Raw genomic sequence first — 23134 nt, 5'->3', positions numbered from 1 at the left:
ATTGAGTAGTCTTGGCATCTTTGGCAAAGAACATTTGGCCATATACATGAGGATTTATTTCTGGGGTCTCTGTACTAAGCCATTGGTCTATATGTCTGTGTCCATACCATCAAATGTAAAGGAGTCAGATAGAAAATAATATAAATTGTATGATTCCATTTATATAAAATTCCAAAATGATTTAATCTATTGTGTTAGAAGTAAGGGGGTATCCTTGTGGGTGGGTAACAACTGTAAGGGGCATGAAGGGGGTTTTGGTGGTACTGGTAATATTATTTATTGATCTTCATGTTGATTATACAGGTATGTTCACATGAAAAGTCACTGAGCTATATACAGGTATTTAGCATTCATAATTATCAGACTCTTTATACTATTTAATATAATCTTAATTAAAAGTGGTTGCCTAGAGACAGAGAAATATGATCAAAATCCATTGATTCTATACTGCTTTTAATTATAATGACACTCATTTTCCCCCACTGGATTTACAGTAGACAAGTTAAAGGAATAGATATACATTTCAGCCTTTCATGTTCAGGGAGACGTCTTTTTCACATACCTGGGAGAGCTGTTAGAAGTGAGTGATGAAAGGGAATAAGTAATGCTTCTTATTGCATTCTTTGAAGAATCAATATAACATCGAATTTTGTTAGCTGACATATAGCATTCAATTATAACACCTTCTCTAATTGCAATATTTTGAAGATGTCAACTTTGACAAAAGACACCTTTTTTTTTTCATAATGCCAAGTTCATCAGGACCCATCAAAATAAGGACCCACAGTTATTCCTGCAAACCCACATCAAGGGAAAAAGAAGGTGTAGACCTCTCTTCAGTAGTATGCATATTAGAACTTCCCAATCTGTGTGCCTTGGTACACTGTGTGCTGGGAATGAATTACATGTGTATGGAGGCTGGATTCTACTCAACCTTCAAGAGTGGTTAAGCCAGGCCTGAAGAGGAAGAAATTACTGGGCTGGTCATTCCTACAATGAGATACCTTGTTCTTCAAATCCATTGTTTCCTATAGATATTTTCCCTGTGTGCAGTAATGTACAAAGGGTTGGAAAGTCAGTTATGAGAAAAATAATAAGAGACTCCTAGCACAGTGAGGCAATGGCAACCCACTCCAGTACCCTTGCCTGGAAAACCCCGTGGTTGGAGGAGCCTGGCAGGCTTCAGCCCATGGGGTCACGAAGACCTGGACATGAGTGAGCAACTTCACTTTCACTTTTCACTTTCGTGCACTGGAGAAGGAAATGGCAACCCACTCCAGTGTTCTTGCCTGGAGAATCCCAGGGACAGGGGAGCCTGATGGGCTGCTGTCTATGGGGTCGCACAGATTTGGACACGACTGACGCGACTTAGCAGCAGCAGCCGCAGCAGCACAGTGAAGAATTCCATTTATAAACAGAGAATTATTTCTAAATTCTGATAGTAACTGAGCTTTCTGGGTGGGCCAGAGGAGTCTCTAGGGAAGAAAAACAAGGTACAGTGGTTTCCAGGGAAAGTTCTACAGTCCAAGTACTTGTTTTTGAATGATGGCTCTATCATTAACCAATTGCTTTGAAAAGTACTTGAAAAACAAGATGACACTGCCCTGTGCCTCATTTTCTTCATCTATGATTCATAGAAACCTACTTCAGAGAGTTGTATGAAAATTAAATTCCATTAGCTCAGTGCTTAGCTATATGCTAAGTGATCAAGAAATATTAGCTATTGTTAACACTGACTACCACTGTGTACCACTTATTGAGTACCAGGCTTGAATGCCAGACTTGCAAGAAATTTTTATAAAGTTTATTCAATCTAATCCTCAAAGTAGGCTTATTATTTCCTATTTTATAGATAAGAAAATTAATGCAGAGAGAGGCTAAATGACTTGTCACTATGGCTAACAGCTAACAAATGGCAGAGCCAGACTTAAACTTCTAGGTCACGTAAACTCATGGTCTTTCAATGTTTTTGCTAATATACTCCTTGGGACATTAAAAAAATTACCTCTATAATTTTCATTATAATTATAATAGTTACAAAGAATATAATTTCCAGCATTGTGAATACTGACATTTCAAAATAAAACTGTTATATCGCTCTTCGTATCCAATGGCATTTAAATTTCACAGTGATTGGCACCATAGTCCATTTAAAAATACATGAAAAAATTTATAATAGTTATAAATTTTACACAGTTCCTTTCCTTCCATGAACTTATTTTTCCATCTCAATGCCCTTATTCCAGGATTTTACCTCCCAGTTTTTATGATTCAAAGTATTTTTTGGCTTCCCTACCTGTCATAATTCTTTACATTAATAAATACACATAAATTTCCTGTGACCATAAGGTCTTATGTTAAAAGTTTTTTCTGAATTGAATTATCATTATATTTACCAATAGTTCAAAATTCATTAAAACATATTATGAATTCACTAACTATTGAATATGGGCTTCCCTGAGCACTCAGTTGGTGAAGAATCCACCTGCAATGCAGGTGGCCCTTGTTCAATTCCTTGGTCGGAAAGATCCCCTGGAGAAGGGATAGACTACCTGCTCCAGTATTCTTGTGCTTCCCTTGTGGCTCATCTGGTAGAGAATCCACCTGCAGAGCAGAAGACCTGGGATCGATCCCTGGGTTGGGAAGATCCCCTGGAGAAGGGAGTCTATTCACTCCAGTATTCTGGTCTGGAGAATTCCATGAACTGTATAGTCCATGGGGTCGCAAATAATCGGACACCACTGAGCAACTTTCACTTCACAACTATTGAATATAACTGTAAGATACCGGAATGAGATAGAAGGGGGTCATGTAGATCTGTAGAACTCTGATTGAGGGCAGTATCAAAATGTCCCTTAGCTTGTCCTCAGGGACATCTCTTCCCTCAGGACAATGCACTTTAGGGAGATGAAGGATACGTGAGAGGAATTCTTTCTTGAGCTTCTGGATCTTCAGCCTCTTCACACCTGTCTGCCTCTTGGAAAGTCTTTCATCACTAAGATGACTACACATTCCAGTTTATGCCTGTTATTCTGGTGTAAGTATTAACAGAACCCCTGTCACTCTCTTAAGTATCTCCGTTTGGAGGATAGTATTGACCGTCCCATCAAGTACCCCTTGTGGTTCCCCAAGTGAACATTATTCAGATCTGAAGACCTCTCTTGTAAACCAAGGTGCCTGACTTACTTTTCTTCTGTTAAATTGTAAAAATATTCATTGTACACTTATGTTCCCTGTACTATATTAGTTACTCTGACATATCTTGTCATCAGAATATACCCCATTTTTCTACCCCTCTTTTTTAACAGAAAAGAAAACTGCAAACCCAGAGAGCTTAAATGACCTGTCACAGGTAGTAAGTGACTAAACCAGAACTCAACTCTTGCTCCCTGTTTCTAAACCTGGGCTTATAATCAGGAGCCTTGTGTTGATTTCCTTCCCTCAGGCACGGGGGTCCTACCTTGTTGAAACTTAGGTTGTAGTTTAGGTCTGCCAAACTGCCCTTTTGCCTGAATCTCCACATCAAACACTTCCTACCAGGCTCCCTTTTACAGTTCTCAGCACTTTCTCTTCATCCCTATCCTGGTTCTGTTCACCAGCATCTCTTCTCTAGGTGACCGCACAGTGTCCAGTCTGTTTAGCAAAGGCAGACAGAGCAATCTCTCCAAATGTTAGCATTCTGCTCACCTTCCTAAGCCAATGTGGTGCTTCCCATAAAGATGAAGTCTGAACCTCTTAAGATTTACCAGGCCTTTCTTCTCAAATGTACATGTCAGCCCTACTGAACTTTCTCCTTTTTCTCCTCCAACCTCACCCACTTTGCCTGTATTTGTCCCACACATATACCCACCTCCCAAACCCATCTTCTATTTATACTTGGGGCTTCCCTGGTGGCTTAGATGGTAAAGAATCTGCCTGCAATGGAGGGGACCTGAGTTCAATCTGTTAGTGGGGAAGATCCCCTGGGAAGGGAATGGCAACCCACTTCAGTATTCTTGCCTGGGAAATCCCATGGACAGAGGAGGCTGGTGGGCCATAGTTCATGGGGTCACAGAGAGTCAGACATGACTGAGCAACTAACATTCATACTTGAGATCTTAGTTAGATCTCCAGGCAGCTTGGTTGGACTTTGGGGGCCACTCTCTGTCCCACTAACTTGGTGTCCTTCCAGTGGTGTGTTGGAGCCAACTGGAACAAGTCTCTCAAAGCCGGTTATTCACATCGTTTCCCAAGTTCAGTGTTGCATGACATCAGGTTGGCATCTTGAAACTGGCCACAGTGGAAGTATTCACACAAGGGAAACTGACAAATGGTGCAAATCAGGGTCTTTTTTTTTTTTCAACTGATTAGTCAACATTTATCAGAACAACACTGTGACCCTCCTGTATTTTCATAACGCGTAGAACACCCTTTATTTTATTCATTCAATGAATGTTTACCTACTTCCTACTACATGTCAGATATTGTTCTTATTGATGAGGCTATAAAGGTGGGTAAATAAGATAATCCTTGCCATCATGGAGCTGACAATGCTGAAAGGCGGAGATTGACCTTAGTCAGATATCCACATAAATTAAATTAAAAATGACAATTATGTTAAGACTGAAAAATTCTTTAAAAATCTACAATGGGTAGGGCTTCTCTGGTGGTCCAGTGGTTAAGAATCCACCTCCAATGCAGGGGACATGGATTCTATTGCTGGTTGGGGAACTAAGATCCCACATGCCCTGGGGCAACTAAGCCTACATGTGACAACTAGAGAGTCCATGTGTCACAACAAGACAGAAGCCCGTGTACTGCAATGAAGACCTGGCACAGCGAAAACATAAATAAGTAAAATAAAATGGAAAGAACATACATGAAAGAAACAATCTGTAACAGGATATTTGACCTAGTCTAGGATGGTTTTCCTGAGCTAAAGTCAGATGAAGGATAAGTGTAGGTTTAGAAAGGAGCAAGATGAAGGAGCATTCCAGGTCCAGGAAACAACATGTGCTACAGTTGGAGGGAGCATGACCCCCAGGATCAAGGCAAAGAGGACAAGTGTGGCAAGTGGGAGCTTGGTGGGAGATGCACCTGCAGAGTTAAGGCTACACAGGGCTTTGCAAGCCCTGCCAAAGAGTGTTGTCTTTATCCTAAGAGCAATGGAAAGTCACTGAAGTGTTTTGAGCAGGTAAAGCACATCGAACAAGTGGAAAATCAGTACAGTGTGGCAGTTCAGAAATCAACTCTGGAGCCAGGTTGCCTAGCTCGTCGAAAGGCTGACTCTGTGACTTACTAGCATTTTACTAGTAACTTCTATGTGCCTCGGTTTCCTCATGGGTTAAATGGTGATAAAACCTACTCTGCAGACTGTTTATCAGGTTGTAAAGCTCTTAGAACAGTGCATAGCTCATCATAAATGCTAACGAAAGGGCTTGTTCAATTAAATAAACAAAAATATCTTTGGTAAGACAACCGAATGTTATGGGTGGGCTGTGGTCTAGTAGGGGATGCAGATAAAAACAAATCATTATAAAATAGCATGGAGTAAGCCCAAAACATAGTGGTAACACAAAGATGAAGATGAACTTGGTTTCCAGTTATTAGGAGCAGAGTCAAGAGCATAAAGGATGTTCCATTTGGAGAGAGTAGCACTAAGACGGGTAGAGATTCACAAATGTCACTGAATCTGATGCGATGCTTAAAGCTTAAAGCCAGACATCAATAAAAACCAATGAGGGGGATGGGGGTGCAACGGTGGGGGTTGAAATTCCTGGTGGTCCAGTGGTTAGTGCTCTAATGGTGGGGCCAGGTTCCATCCCTGGCCAAGGAACTAAAATCCTGCAAGCTGCCTATAAACAACAACAATAAAAACACCCCCCTCCCCAAACAACAATGAGGGGAGAAATGTGGTAGAGGGACTAAGGTGTGATTAATTTCAACTCCAAAGCAAATGCGGAGGCTTTATGGAGGAGGGCTCCCATTAAGATTGACTGCATAGGCCTTAACAGGTCATAGTGCTAACTCTGCACCTCACTAGTTTTGTGATTTGACTTCTCTAATTCTTAATGTCCTCATCTGTAAAGTGGGAATAATAATTATAATAATAATAATATAATAACTCATAGAGTTGTTAAGAAGTCACAGTTAATGCATTAAAGTCTTAGCATAAAGTACCCAATAAATGTGAAGCTATTATTATTATATTATGAGTTGAAACTTGAGTGAGAAGAACTTTGGCACTAAAGGAATAAAAGGTCCCAAAGTCAAAAAGCATGTGACACATCTGAAGAATAGCAAGTCAAAAGGCACTTTAAAGTATGGTCATCAGGGCCAATCTATGAACAGTTTTTACTGGTCCATGATGAGATAAATATAGAAATTGAGAGCAAACACTTAGAAATTAAAAGAACACAAAAATAAATTGACTAATTTTATATTTGTATACCTGCTAAATACCTGTAATGAAAATTGGGGTTTGTAGTTTTTTTCCCCACTTTTCTAGCAAGTTTTAAATTGTATCTTACAAAAATGACAGTTCATGACTTATTGGAAATAATAAATAAATAATAATAAATAATAAATAAACTATCTTTACCTCAGATAATTTGAGAAAAAGTAATACCGCAGAGCTGGAGATAGCAACATAGAGATGATCCTGGTGGGCCAGGGTCACCTTTGAGGACCTATTTTGAAAGTCTGAGTTCACACTTTATTCAGTGGGCAACGGGGTTACTAAAAGTTTAGAGAGATTGTTAACTGAGGGTTAAGTGTACGGAGGTAAATCGACATTGCAAATTTCGTACTTTTTAAAGTTCCCAGGGAGCATGTGTTTTTTTGTTGTTATTGTTGTTAAAGAGGAGACCTGAAATGCTCCGTGTCTCACAAATATAACTGTTTGTATTTGATAAGAGTGTGGTTATTCAAAGGAATTCAAATTTATCAAAACAGAAAACGTTGAAAATACGTGAGCACACATTGTGTGACCAACGATGCGAGTGGCTTGTTGATACATAAAGTTACGCCAGGTAGCCAGACGAATCTCCTTTATTCTCCTGCACCCTCATATAATTAACGCATCAACCTGCCGGATCTCTCCCAGCTCGGGTCTTCACGTCCACCTTCATCACCGTCGGCTCTCCAACAACCCTGAGGCGTAGGATGGGACAATAACGCTCTTATCACCCGGTAGCCCTGGGCGGCGTTGGACAGCTCACCTAATCCCGGGGTTTCCAGACTCTGCCCTCATCCAGGTGCTGAGACAGCAAAACCTTGAGCATTTTCCTTTCAGCGCCTCAACCACTTCCTTCGCTACCTGCCCGGGCACTCCTGCGAGCACACGACACCTCGGGTGAGCCCTTTGGCCACCTGAGGTCACATCTCAGGTAGGCCCTTCGGTCACCTGAGCTCTTCAAACCCCTCGTGGCTCCGAGGTCCAAGACCATGGGCACCCGCGAGGCCTGAGGGCGACGTTCTGGCTGGAGGACTCCAAATAAAGAAGCAAGACTGCGAGGGGCTCAGGACACTGTGGAGCCAGATCCAGAAGGTGAGGTGACAGCCGGTAGCCCGCGGCCCTCGGGTCGCTTGAGTCGCAGCGAGGCCGTCGTCTGGCGTCGTGGAGGCGGCGCTTGGCTCCCCCGCCCGCTCGCGGGCGCCCGGAGTCCCTGGCCGCTGCGACCCGCCTTCTCGCCGCAGAAACCCGGCAGCTGCCAGGACCAGGTCGGGGGGCGGGCCGCGTCGCGGGTGTGGCCGCCGCCATCTGAAGGCTGGGCCTTGAACCTGGTCCTGAGGACGGCCACCCCCGCCGCCGCCGCCGCTGCCGCCGCCGCCGCCATAGCTCCAGCGGCCGACCAGGTGCGTGCGCCGCCTGCCCGCCCCTGTCAGCCAACGGCTGGGCCTGGCTCCTTCGGGCGGGCGAGCCGAGGCGGGTGGCCGACCCCAGAGTGAGGGGAACTTTACGAGTAACTCGCTCGTGGGAGCGACTGACAGACGGGGGTGGGGAAGCCGCCGGGAGGCCGGCCTGGCCTGTGGCTTCCGCAGCAAAGGGCCAGAAATGAGGACCTCGAATGAGGGCGCCGGGATGGAGGAGGATGCTGGGCTCAGGCATCATGGCTCCGTTTCCCTCTCGTCCTGGGACGTGGGAGGGGAGCTCCGGCCCCAAGCTGCCAAATGCTTCCCTCGCCCGCATCTGGAAGCAATTCCTAGTCCCCCCTTTATCGGGAGCTCCTTTGTGGTTCTTTTCACCTTTTATCTTGTACTTTCATTTTTGGTGTGCAAGTCCAGGCTCCACGCCGGCCCTTAAGTTGCGCGGGACAGAGCCCCTGTTGGACTTGTCAGGGCCTCAGTGTGGTTCAGACGGTAAAGCGGCTGCCTGCAATGCGGGAGACTCAGGTTCGATTCCTGGGTTGGGAAGATCACCCGGAGAAGGAAATGGCAACCCACTCCAGTATTCTTGCCTGGAAAATCCCATGGACGGAGGAGACTGGTAGGCTGCAGTCCATGGGGTCGCAAAGAATGGGACTGAGCAACTTCACTTTCTTTTTCTTTCAGTAGTACTGAGGAGTTGCGAGAATAAGTGAGTTCCTATGGAGGAGAACTGGTGAATTAATGTCAGTGAATGAATACACTTGAAATAGAGCTGAATGAAGGAATACATGAATGGATATAAATACACACAACGTGGAGGCAGTGGAGACAGAGGCTTACAACCCTTATCTTCTGGTAGTTTTCCAAAAGCTGTATAGATGTGGCACTCATAAACACAGTCATTCTGACTGTGGCTATTTAAAAGTTCAATGCTGTATTAAAATAATCCACAGAAGCACCCCTTCATATTTTCATTTTAGGTAGATTTTCCTTTATGTATTGCTTAAAGTGAAGTACGTCTAGGCTGCTGCTTCTTCTTTTTCTTTTGCTTGTATTTTGTTTTCTGACTTTGCAGAATCAGTGTCACTATAATATCATTTAATGCATTTATGAAAGATAAGAATGAATCTGAAGGCAGTACCACGTGACTCTGCTTTTAGTAATTTGTAAAACCAGACATTTCTTTGAATTCAGGATTGTGGAGGGTCTTGTTTGCTTTCCCGAGACAGGTGCTGGCTGGTTTGTGGGTGACTGAAGAAGGCTGACTATAGTTCAGAGAGGAAAAGAGAGACATTTATCTGTGTGCAGACACTTTGGAAGTGACACAGGTGGAGACTGCTTTAATTCAGTTGGTCACTGCTTCAGTTCCAGGTTTCCAGGCCCGGGTTTCAGAAAACCTGGGTGACTTTAGACTTGTTCCTTGATCTCTTTAGGTCTGTTTCTTAATCTTCGAAATGCAAGAGGTTGGATAGGGCCCCTTCCTGAGGTAGACTCCCAGGATTCTCTTTTATTAGGTAAAAGGTGAAATTGCAGGTGATTTTATGAAAGCTTAACTCACTTCAACTGCTCTGCTTGGGATTCTGTAGAATCTTGGCCCCACTGTCTTATCTGCAAATTACAACTCATTCCTCATCTTCTTCACATCTGCTACAGGAAGACCTGGGAGTTTAAAATGAGAATTATAGATTCTGGGCAGGAGGGGAGAAGGGAGGGCAAGAATGTTTTGTGCATTGCCACAGGCTCCCCATCCTGGGTCTAACTTGTTTTCAATGCAACCAGCCTGACAATGCCATATATTTTCAGTATATCTAGGGAATTATCACTATTAATTTGCCTGCATTTGAGATTAGTTATCATAGATCACAACATTTTGGAAATGGAAGGACCTTAGAGATTTTTAAAAGGCACTTAAAAAATCATTTTACATACATATTAAAATATTTCTTGCATGCTACATTTCACGAAGTCCCAAACGTGTTAAGTAAAATAAAATTAATGTTACCCACTTCAGTTCTTTCCAGTCTCTTGGGAGAAGTGAAGTCAGATGTGGTGCTTGGTGGAAAAAAAAAACAACAACTTTTTGTGACTCTGTTCTCAAAGATCCAGTTGTTGGGTCACATGTGGTTCCGACATGGAATGTAACAGAGATGATATTTATGGGGCAATGACCACTCACCAAGCACTGTTACATTTAACCTTTTTACTTGTTTTGCCCCATTTCATCCTTGCTGTAAACTTCAGTGCTGCATACCTTGTAATCCCTATTCTACCTTCCAAAAATAGAAACAGTGCTTGGAAAATGGGAAGGTCAGGTATTCAAAACACAGATAATCCCTGCGAGGAAAATCTGTGTAACATTGGCGAATGTGGTCTCTGTGTGTGTTCCAGGATATATATTAAACTCTGGGGCATTGTGGATAAGTGCATTTAGAATGGGAGCTCAGAAGGGGGATAATTAAGACTGAATTACAGAGAATTGGTATAGCATTTTGAAAATTATTGAGTTCCATTGGTACTCTGGAAGGCTCTGACATTTTTGCATAGGTGCAGATGCATCCTAATGTTAAATGTGCTCAGATTTAACAATCCAGGGAGTATAAAAAGGATCAATCACATCAAGAGATATATGGGTGAGTGCACGTTTGGACATCGAACTGAGTACAATGTTGTTTCTTGGGTTAGCTTCCGATCCTTGATAAGTTGCTACCTCCCAACCTCCTTCTTTATAAGAGTGACAACTCCTAATGCAAAATACAATGCCTACCTTGCTGTAATCTAGGGGCAGGAATGCAGGATGAGTTTCAGAACTCTTATAATTAATTGACAAGAGCAAAAGAGGAAAAGAGAGGCCCATGAAGTAAGTGGTAAATTATTTTGTTTCTTCTTTGTCAGTCAAGTTGAGTTTCATAGAAGGCAGAGACCAGTTGCAGCTGCTTGAGAAACTGAGAGTGATGCCAGTTTGATTTAGCTCAGGAGGCTGAAACTTTCCGCCCTGAAGGCTGGTGTGATGGAATAGACCTTCCCATTGCTCACAATATTATGAAAAAAACATTAAAGCAACAATTTTTATTACTTGCCCTGGAGCTAGAGCTTTAAAATGTACTTTCTTCTCCCCCTGCCCTCCCTAAACCACTTAGGTTTTTTAAAACAAACAACCCATTCATGTGTTTGCCGCATCAGATTATTAGTCCTTTCCTTTATTCTCGGGCCCTGTCTCTTTAGTGTGGCTAAGATGAAGGACTGGTGTGCTCCTGTGGAATTTTTCTTTAGTTATTATTTTCTTCTGTGCGTGTTAATTTCAGTAACTGTTTATTGAGTGCCTACTGTTTGCCAGATAAAGATGCACGAGATGCCGAGTTTGTGGAGGGAAGTGATCCATCTGCAAACAACTGCAGCACAGGGTCATGTGGAAGTAGTAGCCACTCATTCTCCCAGGAGAGAGGTTTGGTCAGAATTTAGGAAGATTTCATAGAGCAGGTGAATTTTGACCTGGATTTCGAAGCCTAAAGGCCAAAAGAAGGGAGAAGAGTGTTCTGAGCACAGAGAACAGGATGGGCAAAGAAAAGGAGGCAGTTGGAGCACGGTGCTGCCAGGGAGAGACCCGGATTGGGTGGGTCTTGTGAGGTTGGGGCCAGAGAGAGAAGGTCCTTGAATGTCATGTTATTTCATCTTTATCACAGCCTAGAAAATTTTACTTAAGAGTTTTAAAGCTAATTTTTTAATAGGAGGAGTGCTATAATTGGACTTTCTCTAGAAAATAGCTCCAGCAATAACATTTTGGGGAAACTAGAGACGGAAAGCTGGGAGGCCAGAGGAAAATGAGGATGCTGGTGCTATAGTCCAAAGGAAATAGGGTAAGGGCCTAAACTAGCATAGGTTTGAGAGAGAGTCAGAAGATAGGGAGAGCAGGGTTTAATGACTAACTGGATATGGTAAGTAAGGTTGACAATAATTCTGAGGTTTTGGTATTGCTTACCTAGGTAGATGGAGATGCCACTAATGAGGGTAATAAACATCAGATGAGGAAGAGGTTTGGGGAGGAAGACAGTGAGTAGAGACAACTGTGGAACGTCCACGGGAGATCCTTGATGTATACCCTTGACTAGTGACTATAGTTGTACTGTGACATCATATAGCCAAGACGGGTCAAATTTTATGACAGATCTGCAGTCTAAATAGACAAATCAATTCAATAAATCATGTAAAAAGAAGGAAGAAATCACACTAGATTTTACTAATGACCATTATATTTCAGGTGAGTTTTTCTTAGAACTCTAATTCTTATGTAAGTTCTACTGAAAAAAATAAAAGATACTCAAACAATGAGGGGTTATTAAAAATCATCAAGAAAACCAGAGTGACACAGAGGGGAGTGGTTGAAATGAACAAAGATAAGCAAATGGTAGGACTGTAGCAGAGAGGACTGATTGCTCAAGACACAGGTATGGGCAGATTTGGAATACAGAGATGGTATTTGAGCTGGCTCTTCCAAATAATGTGTTTCTTTAGTGGTAAGAATATCACAAGCTTTGGTTTCTCATCTAATTCAACTTGTTCAGTTCAGTCGCTCAGTCCTGTCTGACTCTTTGCAACCCCATGGACTGCAGTGCACCAGGCTTCCCTGTCCTTCACCAACTCCCAGAGCTTGCTCAAACTCATGTCCGTCGAGTCGGTGATGCCATCCAGCCATCTCATCCTCTTGTCCCCTTCTCCCCCCACCTGCAATCTTTCTCAGCATCAGGGTCTTTTCCAAGGAGTCAATTCTTTGCGTCAGGTGGCCAAAGTATTGGAGTTTCAACTTCAACATCAATCCTTACAGTGAATACTCAGGACTGATTTCCTTTAGGATGGACTGGTTGGATCTCCTTGCAGTCCAAGGGACTCTCAAGAGTCTTCTCCAATACCACAGTTCAAAAGCATCAATTTTTTCAATGCTCATTTCTTTATAGTACCACACTCTCACATCCATTTACATGCACTGAAAAACCATACTTTGACTAGATGGAACCTTTGTTGGCAAAAGTAACATCTCTGGCTTTTTAATAGCTTCTAGGTTGATCATAGCTTTTTCTTCCAGGGAGCAAGCATCTTTTAATTAAACTTATTAGGGAGAGACAAACAGGTGATTGTTTAGAAGTACTGTGCAGAGGGTTTGTTCTTATTTTGCAGATAAAGTGTTGGAAGACCTTGAACTAAGAGAAGAATAACAGAGTAAGATAAAATGAAAGGGTAATAATTAGGAGGAATTTTCAGAACATTTAATGAATTCTATGAGAAATAGTTGCTAACAAAGAAAAAGTTAGATTGATGTATTGTTCTCTTAGGGTCATGGCATTAGACTTGCTTGGAAAAAGGATATATTAGCATAGAACCTTATATATTAAAAAGAATTTTTACATTTGATTGTTACATGAACCCTCAGAAGCATGTGCAGTCAGGCACTATTATCTTGCTTTTATAAAATAAAAATCTTGATATGAAAGAGGCTGTAGTTTGTCTCAGATCCTGTAACTGGCAAGCACTCCAGGCCTTCTGAATTTCAGCCCACTGCTCTATCCATTGTTTTGGAATCTTGCTTGCCTGGGAAGCTTGATGTGTTACAGTGTATCCCCTCCACTCCTACCATGTCCATCATGTAAAAATAAGAATAAAGCAGATGATATTTGAAGGTCAAGAAAACCAAGACTGGGGAGAGAGGCAGTGATGGAAAGGCTCCTTACCACCAGCTGTGCTACATGCAGTAGGGATAGTCATGAAGTCTCTAGAGAATATCTGTGGAAATCAAACAATACTTAAAATGTAACAGGAGAGTCTACAATATAAAACAACTTTATGATTAAATCTTCCAAGAGGCAAATAACCCTTTAATTAAGTGGCATGTTAATGGCCACCAGGATCTGGTAAAGGCAAAGATCCTTCCCTAGAGCCCCCCAGAAGAAATGCAGCCCTGCCAACACGTTGATTTTAGCTGGTAAGTCCAGTGTTGGATTTCTGACCTACAGAACTATAAGCATTTGTTTTGTTTAAGCCACCAAGTTTTGTGGTCATGTGTTACAGCCAGCAGTAGAAAACCAATGCATTATCCTATAGATTTGCTGTAGGGTTAAGAAATGTAAGCATTTAGGAAAGGCCTTCCCAGTCATTATTAGCTACTGTCATTATTATTTCTTTCATTGGTACTTTCTCTTCTGTCTTTGCCTTTTCGTAACAGCTGTCCTGTGGTTACCCCAGATAGTTGGAAATCACTCCCCTCCTTCCCTGAGACTGTGACCTTCGGAGATCCTCACTCCCAGGGTAGCCAGTATTCAGTCTTCAGCAATTTGTTAGAATTACCGTTTAGGAATTCCTACGTTTTATGGATTCAGTGGTGTCTGCTCCAGATAAGCCAGATCTGGGCTGTGACTCTCTGGATTTACCTGTCTCTCTAGATTTTAGAGTGGTGGTTTGCTTTTTACCCTCGCTTCCCTGCTCTAAGGAGAGTGGTTGTCAGCTTGTTCAGTGTTGTTTCTTTCTATAAGGACAGGAGTACTGACGGAAGTGAAAACAGTGCTCTCAGTACCCTATAGCTATAATGAGCTCCTCTGTTCTTAAGAATCTCCATCTCTACACTGGATCTATTTCCTTTCTTTGGTTTTCAACTCAATTTCATTCCAAAGAATGCTTTCTGGGTTTTCTTGTAGATTGAGATGCCATTAACCAAAATAGAAAACCCAGAAAGCATTCTGTGATGTGTCTGAAATACAGGGCACAAACAGGCTCAAAACTTGGGGAGGTTAGCCTTAACTCTTCCCTATTCCTCATCCTCCCAGATTTTAAGTCACCAAAAGCTGTTGTGTCTACCTTTGACAGCACCTGAAATTTTCTGCTTTTTAATCGTCCCTGTCCTTTCTATCCCCTTCATGGATCACAGCCTTGTTGGGGTGAAGGGATTAGGTAAACTCACTGAAGCTATGTGCTGTGCCATGCAGGGCCACCCAGGACAGATGGAGTCATAGTGAAAAGTTCTGACAAAACGCGGTACACAGGAGAAGGAAATGGCAGCCTACTCCAGTATTCTTGCCTGGAGAACCCCATGAACAGTATGAAAAGGCAAAAAGCTATGACACTGGAAGATAAGCCCACCAGGTCAGAAGGTGTCTAGTGTGCTGCTGGGGAAGAGCAGAGGGCAATTACTAACAGCTCCAGAAAGGATGAATGGCTGAGCGAAAGCAGAAATGATGGTGAGCTGTAGATGTGGTGATGTGGTGGTAAAGGTAAAGTCCGATGCTCTAAAGAATAATATTGCATAGGAACCTGGAATGAATTAAGGTAAATTGGATGTGATCAAGCAGGAGATGGCAAGATTGAATATTGACATTTTAGGAATCAGTGAACTAAAATGGACAGAATGGGCAAATTTAATTCAGATGATCATTATATATATATATCTATATCATATATCATTATATATATATATATATATATATATACATGTATAAGATGATCCTTATATATATATAAGGGCAAGAATCCCTTGGAAGAAAGGAGTATGCCTCATAGTCAACAGAAGAATCTGAAAGGCAGTACTTGGGTGCAACCTCAAAAACAACGGAATGATCTCGGTTTGTTTCCAAGGCAAACCATTCAGTATCACAGTAATCCAAGTCTATATCCCAGTCACTGATGCTGAAGAAGATGGAGTTGACCAGTTCTGTGAAGACCTACAATACCTTCTAGAACTAATAACAAAAAGAAAAGAGTTTTTTGATGCTTTTGAATTGTGGTCCCAGAGACTTTTGAGAGACCCTTGGACTTCAAGGAGATCAAACTAGTCCATCCTAAAGGAAATCAACCCTGAATATTCATTGGAAGGACTGATGCTGAAGCTGAAGCGCCTATACTTTGGCCACCTGATGCTAAGAACTGACTCATTGTCAGGAGGAAAATGAGCAGAGGGCTCTGACGCCCACAGAACAGAGAGACTTGCTTCTGTTCCAAGAGGGAGGCCCCAGGGGCTGCACAAAGATAGGGCAGAAGCAATGAAGGGGCCAATTGATGTGCAGGATTTTGAGGGAGAAAGAAGGGAAGGCTGCCTACCAAGTTCTGAGAATTTATATGTGGAAGGATAGTGTGTTCTATCACGAATGGGAATCTAGAAAAGAAAGATGTTAAGGGGAAGGGGTTATGAATTTAGTTAGGCTTTGAAGGTATCCACAAGTTGAGATGCCTCCCAGGTGCGTTTGAGAATGTAGGTCTGGTCCAAGAAAACAAACACAGGGTTTGGTTAAGTTGGGTGAGAAAAGTATTTGGGTAGGAGAATAATAGCAGAAAACTCAGTAGATCTTAGAGGGATCTAATGTCAGCACAAAAGGAACATTTAGAAAACAAATACCAGTGATAGATGCGTGTCTGAGTTCATATCTTTTAATTGCAAGGAGAAGCTCTTCTTCCTCCCTCCCTCCCTTCCTTCCTTTCTTTTTATACTTAAAAAAATTGTTCACCCTTTTCTCCCAGCCTTAAACCCTTTCCTGTGGCAGCCACCAGTCTGTTCTCTATATCTACGAGCTTGTTTTCTTTTTAGTTTAATTTTTTAAGATTCCACTTAAAAAATTAAAAAAATAAGTGGAATGCCATTTATCTTTGTCTGACTTATTTCACTTGGCATAATGCCCTCATTTTTGTCTAAATTTCTATTTGTATTTTTCTGTTATGTTTCTCACCCTGGAGAAGTGGCTGTCTGTAGGGGATGTCCTATGTGTTCTAGCAGTATACTCCTCTCTCAACCCAAAGGCCAGGGACCAACTGGTCCCAGGGTAGGTTTTTATCTGTGTTTGTGAATTCGGTTCTCCAGCATGCTGAATTGTAGCTTTCTTGCTTCTGGTGTCTGGCTTCCTGGTGGGAGGGGCCAGTCCTTGCCCACTTGTGGGAAGACCTGGGCCTGGGTGCTCTGGTGGACAGGGCCACATCAAGGGGTGTGTCTAGAGGTGACTGTGAGTTCAGAAAGTCTTTTGTTTGCCTGTCTGCTGATGAATGGGTCTGTGTTCCAGCTCTGTTGGTTGTTTGGCCTGAGGCATCCCAGCCCTGGAACCTACAGGTATTCATTGGGGCCAGGTCTTGGCGCCAAAATGCTGGCCTCCTGATACCTCCACCACCAGTGTTCTTGTCCACAAGTGAGTCATAGCCATCCCCTGCCTCCCCAGGAGACCTACTAAGACCAGCAGGTAGGTCTGGCCTAGGCTTGTATGAAGTCCTGGGTCCTGGTGCACATGAGACCTTGTGTGCACCCTCCAAGAGTGGAGTCTCTATTTCCCCCAGTCCTGTGGATCTCTTGTACTCACTCCCTGCTGGCCTTCAACACCAAATGGTTTGGGGGCTCCTCCTTCTGATGCCAGACCCCCTGACAGGGGTGCCTGTCATGGGACTCAGAGCTCACACTCCCGTGGGAGAACTTCTGTGATATAATTATTCTCCAGTTTATGGGTCTGCCCTGGGGGGATGGGGGGATGGAATTTGATTGTATCAATAGTGCATTGCTCTATGGAGAAGGAAATGGCAACCCACTCCAGTATTCTTGCCTGGAAAATCCCATGGATGGAGGAGCCTGGTATGCTACAGTCCATGGGGTCTCGAAGAGTTGGACACGACTAAGTGACTGAACTGAACTGATGATGGATAATGTAGAGCATCTTTTTGTGCTATAAGCATCTATAGGCTTCCTGTATGTCTTATTTGGAAAATATTTATTAGATCTTATGCCTATTTTTTAATTGGAATCTTTTTTTTGTTATTAGGTTATATGAGTTATTTATATATTTTGGATATTTAGCCCTATGATTTGCAGATATTTTCTCCTATTCAGTAGATAGCCTTTTCATTTTGTTGATGATAGCTCTAGTTTTCATTTTTTGAGGAGACTGTTTTCCATAGTGGATGCACCAATGTGCATCTGTACTTTGCTGTATAGAAGCGTTTCAGTTTGATATAGTCCCACTTGTTCATTTTTGCTTTGGTGTCAGAGTCGAAAAATCATTGCTAAGACTTATGCCTAGGAGCTTACTGTTTATGTTTTCCTTTAGGATTTTATGGCTTCAAATATTATATACAAGTTTTTAATTTATTTTGTGTTATTTTTTGTGTGTGGTGAAGATAGTGGTTCAGTTTCATTCTTTTGCATGTGGCTGTCCTATTTTCCCAATACCATTTATTGAAGAGACTGTCCTTTCCTCATTGTATATTTTTGACTCTGTTATAAATTAATGATCATGTATGCCTGGGTTGATTTCTGAGCTCTCTATTCTGTTCCATTGATCTATGTGCCTGTTTTTATGCAAATGCCACACTGTTTTAATTACTATAGTTTTATAGTATGGTTTGAAATCAAAGAGCATGATGCCAGCTTTGTTCTTTATTCTCAAGATTTCTGTGGCTATTTGGCATCTTTTTTGGTTCTGTACAAATTTTAGGATCATTTGTTCTATTTCCGTGAAAGACACTATTGAAATTTTGGTAGGGATTGCATTGAATCTGTTTATTGCTTTCGGTAGCATGAACATTCTAATAGAATTAATTCTTCGATTGCATGAACACAGAATATCTTTCTATTTATTTGTATCTTTCTTGGTTTCTTTCATTTATGTCTTATATTTTCAGTGCTCATATCTTTCATCTCCTTGGTTAGATTTGTTCCTAGTAAGTAGGACCCCCAGTAATAATTTTTTATTTGCAACATCTGTATGTTTTAAAATCTGTTTTATTGTTATTCAGGTGTGGTGAGGCCAACAGATTAGGAAATGATTGCCAGTGAATCATGTTGCTCACAGTTCCCAGGAGGGAATCTGTCAATGCTGCTTACAATTTCCAGGAGGAAGGGCATGCCATGCCATGCAGGGTCACATAGGGAAGCATCAGGATTGGTTAAGAGATAAAAGGAATGATGGGGAAACATGGGCAAAAGACTTTATTGTGCTTTTGGCAGGAAAGAATGTGTTAGACTGGGTAAGCAGGCTTAGTGTTGGCTAATATGAATAATTTCAATGGACTATATATGAAAGGGATGTTCATTAAGAATTTCAATGGACTGTATATGAAAGGGATGTTCATTAAGAATTCACTTACCCTGGGAGGGGTAGTTCTCCCAGTCTGTGAGGTCCAAGATGCCAGAGCTTCAAGAATATAGACAATAAGAAAATATAGTTGTTATTTTACAATATCAATATCAATGAAGGTTCTGATTGGCATTGCTTGGGTCATTCTATCTCTGTAGTTTGGGTATGGATTGTGGATAAGAATGGTACTGTGATTGACAGCCAGTCTAGACTAGAGGATAAACTTAGAGCAAAAGGAAACAGAAAGGAGGAAGCTCTATTGGGAAGCCAAAAACTATAGTTACTGTAGTACCCTACAAGGTGCCTGTAGCCACTGTGGTTGAGCTGAGCAGGTTGTAGTTCAAATATGGCTCTGGGCTTCCAGACTTCAGACAGCTTAGGGGTTTGTCTTTGTCTCAGCAGCTCTCATTGCACAACATGCACTGTTCCCAGGCTTGAGGCCTTTCCTTTATCTTGCGCTTCTAGAAGTCTATAGAGTTCCTGAAACTCAGTGAGTATATGTAAGTTTTCCAGTCCCTTTGACTAGGTACCAGTGTTCTCCTCAATGCTTACAACAGAATCTTAGCTTTTTCTCCTTGACACCTTTCATTTCCCCTCTCTCAAGTCATCTATCTCCTTCTGAATCTCTCCTAGATTTATCCCTTTCTTATGCATATTTTGCTGCCGACTTTCTAGTTAGGGTCTTCATCAGTTTTCTAGTCTCTTCTTTTTAGCCCATCTTTCTTCATATTGTCAGATTTATCTCACTGGGGGAAAATCAGCTCCTACTCCTGAGGATAATCCACCCCCAGCCCCAGCAAGTTACTTGAACATTATATAGAGAGAATGGTGTGAACACAGCACAAGGGTGAATGTCTAAAGACTGAAATTCAAGTCACCTTCTCTGCATTTCATCAAAGATATTTTATGGCTTAAATGAGAAAATGCTTGCTTGAAAAATCTTTATAAACTGTAACGTTCAGATGATAGTGGTTTCTTTCTTTCTCTTTCTGTGCTGTATGAATTCTAAGTCTTTTCCAAACTCTAATTTTCAGCCTTTTCTCCTCTTTTTAAGTGAATTCCTCTCTGTCTCCACATTTAGCCCACATTTGGTTCTATCTTTCTATACTGTTGCTAAACCTGAAATGCTCTTCTCTTTGCTCTTCTGACAACTAAGTCTTAACCATTTTTTTTTTTAAAGACCTGGCTAAAGTCCTGCCTCTTTTATGAAGTCCTTTTTAATATTCAGGTCACCCATATTCTCTTTTTTTTTCTTATACTTCATTTTTCACTATTGATCATTTACTCTTTAATTTTTGCTTATCTTTTAGTCTATATAATGTGTTTTATACTTCTGAGGGCAGGAATCCTAACTTTAACTACTTTGGTACCATGCATAGCTCTGGTCATATATTTAAATAAATGACTGATAATTAATTGTTAATTGGGAGAAAGTGCTAATCTGCAATAATTGCACTTTGGATATGCTTAGTGAGCTTCTCTTTTCCCCATAGGAAGAAATAATTGTGGATTGATTAGACTGACAGATGCAGAAACAGCTTAGTCCAACTTAACAAGCCCTTATTGAGTTCTGGAACATATGGCAAGTGCTGAATAAATGTTCATTTGTTCACTTATTCAGTCAACAAATATTTGTTGAGTATCTACTATTTCCCCACACTGTGTGAGTTATTGTAATACATGTAAACTACTAGACATTCAGACATTGAGAATCCAAGCATGAATCTGACATGGTCCTCATCGTCAATTTGCTTTACTTCAGTGACCAATGATGACACTGTTGGATGATTGTAATTCATTTTAGAAAAGTAAATAATATGCTATGGACACAAAAAGAAGGGAGCAACTCATTCTGACTTGAATAGTTCAGGAAAGGATTCACAGAGGAGAAAACATTCAGGAAAAAAATGAAGTGGGCAGGGAGGTAGCTTTGATTTGCTTTGTGACAGTTTTGTATTTGACACAGTGTGTTGTTAAAAATTAGCATGCTGGGAGTTTCCACTTCCGGGAAGATGGAGTAGATGTACTTTTTTCTATTTATCCCACTAACTACCACTAAAAAACCTATCTGTCTGTCTGTCTATCTACCTACCTACTCCAACATAATAAGACTCTGAAAGGTGGACAGACGATAGACCAGCTGCAGATGTTGGGACCTGAGTTCCTCGGGTTTTCTTTTTGTCTCATGTATCTCAGACTTGGAGCTGGAAAAGCTGGCAACTTGTAAATGCCAGTGAGTACAGAAAACAAACTAACAGAAAAAAACCCCCACAAAACTGCTCTCTCTAGTTGAAGAATCAGGAAAAGGAGAATCTAATGAGACAGAAAGCTTTTAGAAAGTAGTCGCTCTATCCTAGTCAAACATCACAGGAACAAAATGTAGCCCACTGGGAGCCATGCCAACAAAGCCCGAGTGGATAGCTTAGACTTCTGCCCTCCTAAGACTGTTACGGGATATCCCAACATACCTACCAGGTGGTGTCATGGAAAACCAACCAGGGAACCAGGACTTTCATGCCCACCAGCGACTAGTGCGCCTCCCCACCCTCAACTCCATCTGTAGAGTAAGTAGAGACCATGTGGGGAGCCAGGGCTGGGACCCATTTGGCAATAATGTACTCCTCCCCTTCTCTGCTGGCATGGTATCAGAGGAGATATTCTGAAGGGTCAGTGCTTTCACCGTTGCCAGCAGTAATGAGACCATCTCACTATGTAGTGAAGACTATGTGGAAAATCTGAAACGCCCATCCTCATTCTGAATTTGTAAGGAGACCCCTCTCTGACTGTCAGTGGAGGCCAAGTGGGAAACCTGGACTGCTATCTCCAATGGCATTACTGGGCTGCATCATCTCCAATCCCCTTCTACTGATGTAGTATCAGGAAAAAAAAACACAAAAAACCAGTTAAAATAAAAGGTTTAAAAAATATCCAGCCCTGGTGGCTCAAATGGTAAAGAATTTGCCTGTAATGCAGGAGACCTGTGTTCGATCACTGAGTCAGTAAGATCCCCTGGAGAAGGAAAAGGCAGCCCACTCCAGTATTCTTGCCTGAAGAACTCCATGGACAGAGGAGCCTGGCAGGCTAAAGTCCACGAGGTTGCAAAGAGTTGGACATGACTGAGCGACAGACTTTCACTTTCAAGGAATAGCCAGCCTGGTTCCAACAGTCTTGACAGCCACCTCACCTCTAAAGGGAGATTATTATTATTATTTTGTCATTTGGATGATATGGGATGGAAAATAAAACAATATTTCAGGAGCTTCCAGGGTAAGGAGATGCCAGGGAAAAAACAAACGGCACATGTGGGAGGATACACCCAAACTGTGGAGACAGGAGGGCCCAAGTGAGGCCAGTCAGACACAGTGTTACTCAGACACGCTGGACTGTGTGTCTAGTTGCTCAGTACCGAATGGCAGAAACAGTCTAAAAAAAAGAGAACTACAGACAAATGTCCCTCCTGCATATAGACACAAAATCCTTAACACAGCATTAGCGATTAGAATTCAGCAACACAGAAAAAGAACTTTACTCCAAGGATGCAAGGCTGATTTCAGTATTTGAAACTCAATCAGCACTGTGATGACTGGAACTATTAGGAATACAATTATAGAAGCATACAATTTACAGTATGTGCAAACCTAAAGTGTGAGTGTGTTGGTGAAAAGCATATGCAAGAATGTTTTAGCAGAGTAGACGGAATTCTTCTTTTTCAGTATTTCTAATGTTTTGTTATAAATTGTGAGAGCTATACAGTAGTGTTAATGTGGCATTTGTAATATTTTTAGCCCTTAAATTGCCAAGAAGAATATCCTCTCTCAGGATATATAGCTTCACTATACTACTAACCACTGTTTTGTCATATCCATGTGAATTATGCAAAACAAAAGATAAACAAATGGTCTAGCTAAGGTTTGGCAGCTGTGGCAAGGAACCTATCAATTTGAAGTTTGTTGTAATGGATTGCATTTAAAAGTAATTCTAAGTGCTTGAAATGAATGAAAAATCTACAACTCATTTCCAAAAACTGGAAGAATAAAGAAAATAAAGGTCTTGCCAACTTTCCTTGATTTGTCTTTATGGAGTATATGGAAGTTTAGCATTTTATATGCTCTCCTAATTATCAGTTAATTTGTCTGATCTAGTTAAAACAACTAAGTTTTAACTAGAGTGGTAATTCACTACTATAATATTTAGGAATCTGG

The 23134-nt window shown here is 41.6% G+C and overlaps 1 protein-coding gene across 4 annotated transcripts in view; it reads left to right on the top strand.

Annotated features, from left to right (window-relative positions):
* Positions 1-7307: 7307 nt before the first annotated feature.
* The window catches only part of CPQ (carboxypeptidase Q), a 515377-nt gene continuing 499550 nt past the window's right edge, over positions 7308-23134 (top strand). The window contains exon 1 of one of the 4 annotated variants that reach the window (XM_043483097.1): positions 7308-7528. The gene's annotated coding sequence lies outside the window, so the exon portion shown is untranslated. Of the gene's footprint in view, positions 7529-7626; positions 7837-23134 lie in introns of those variants that run through there. The other 3 variants (XM_043483098.1, XM_043483096.1, XM_043483094.1) reach the window with 3 other exon arrangements.

The sequence above is a fragment of the Cervus canadensis genome, chromosome 12 (genome assembly GCF_019320065.1).
Source record: "Cervus canadensis isolate Bull #8, Minnesota chromosome 12, ASM1932006v1, whole genome shotgun sequence".
NCBI lineage: Eukaryota > Metazoa > Chordata > Mammalia > Artiodactyla > Cervidae > Cervus > Cervus canadensis.
This window is presented reverse-complemented; position numbering and strand designations above follow the sequence as displayed.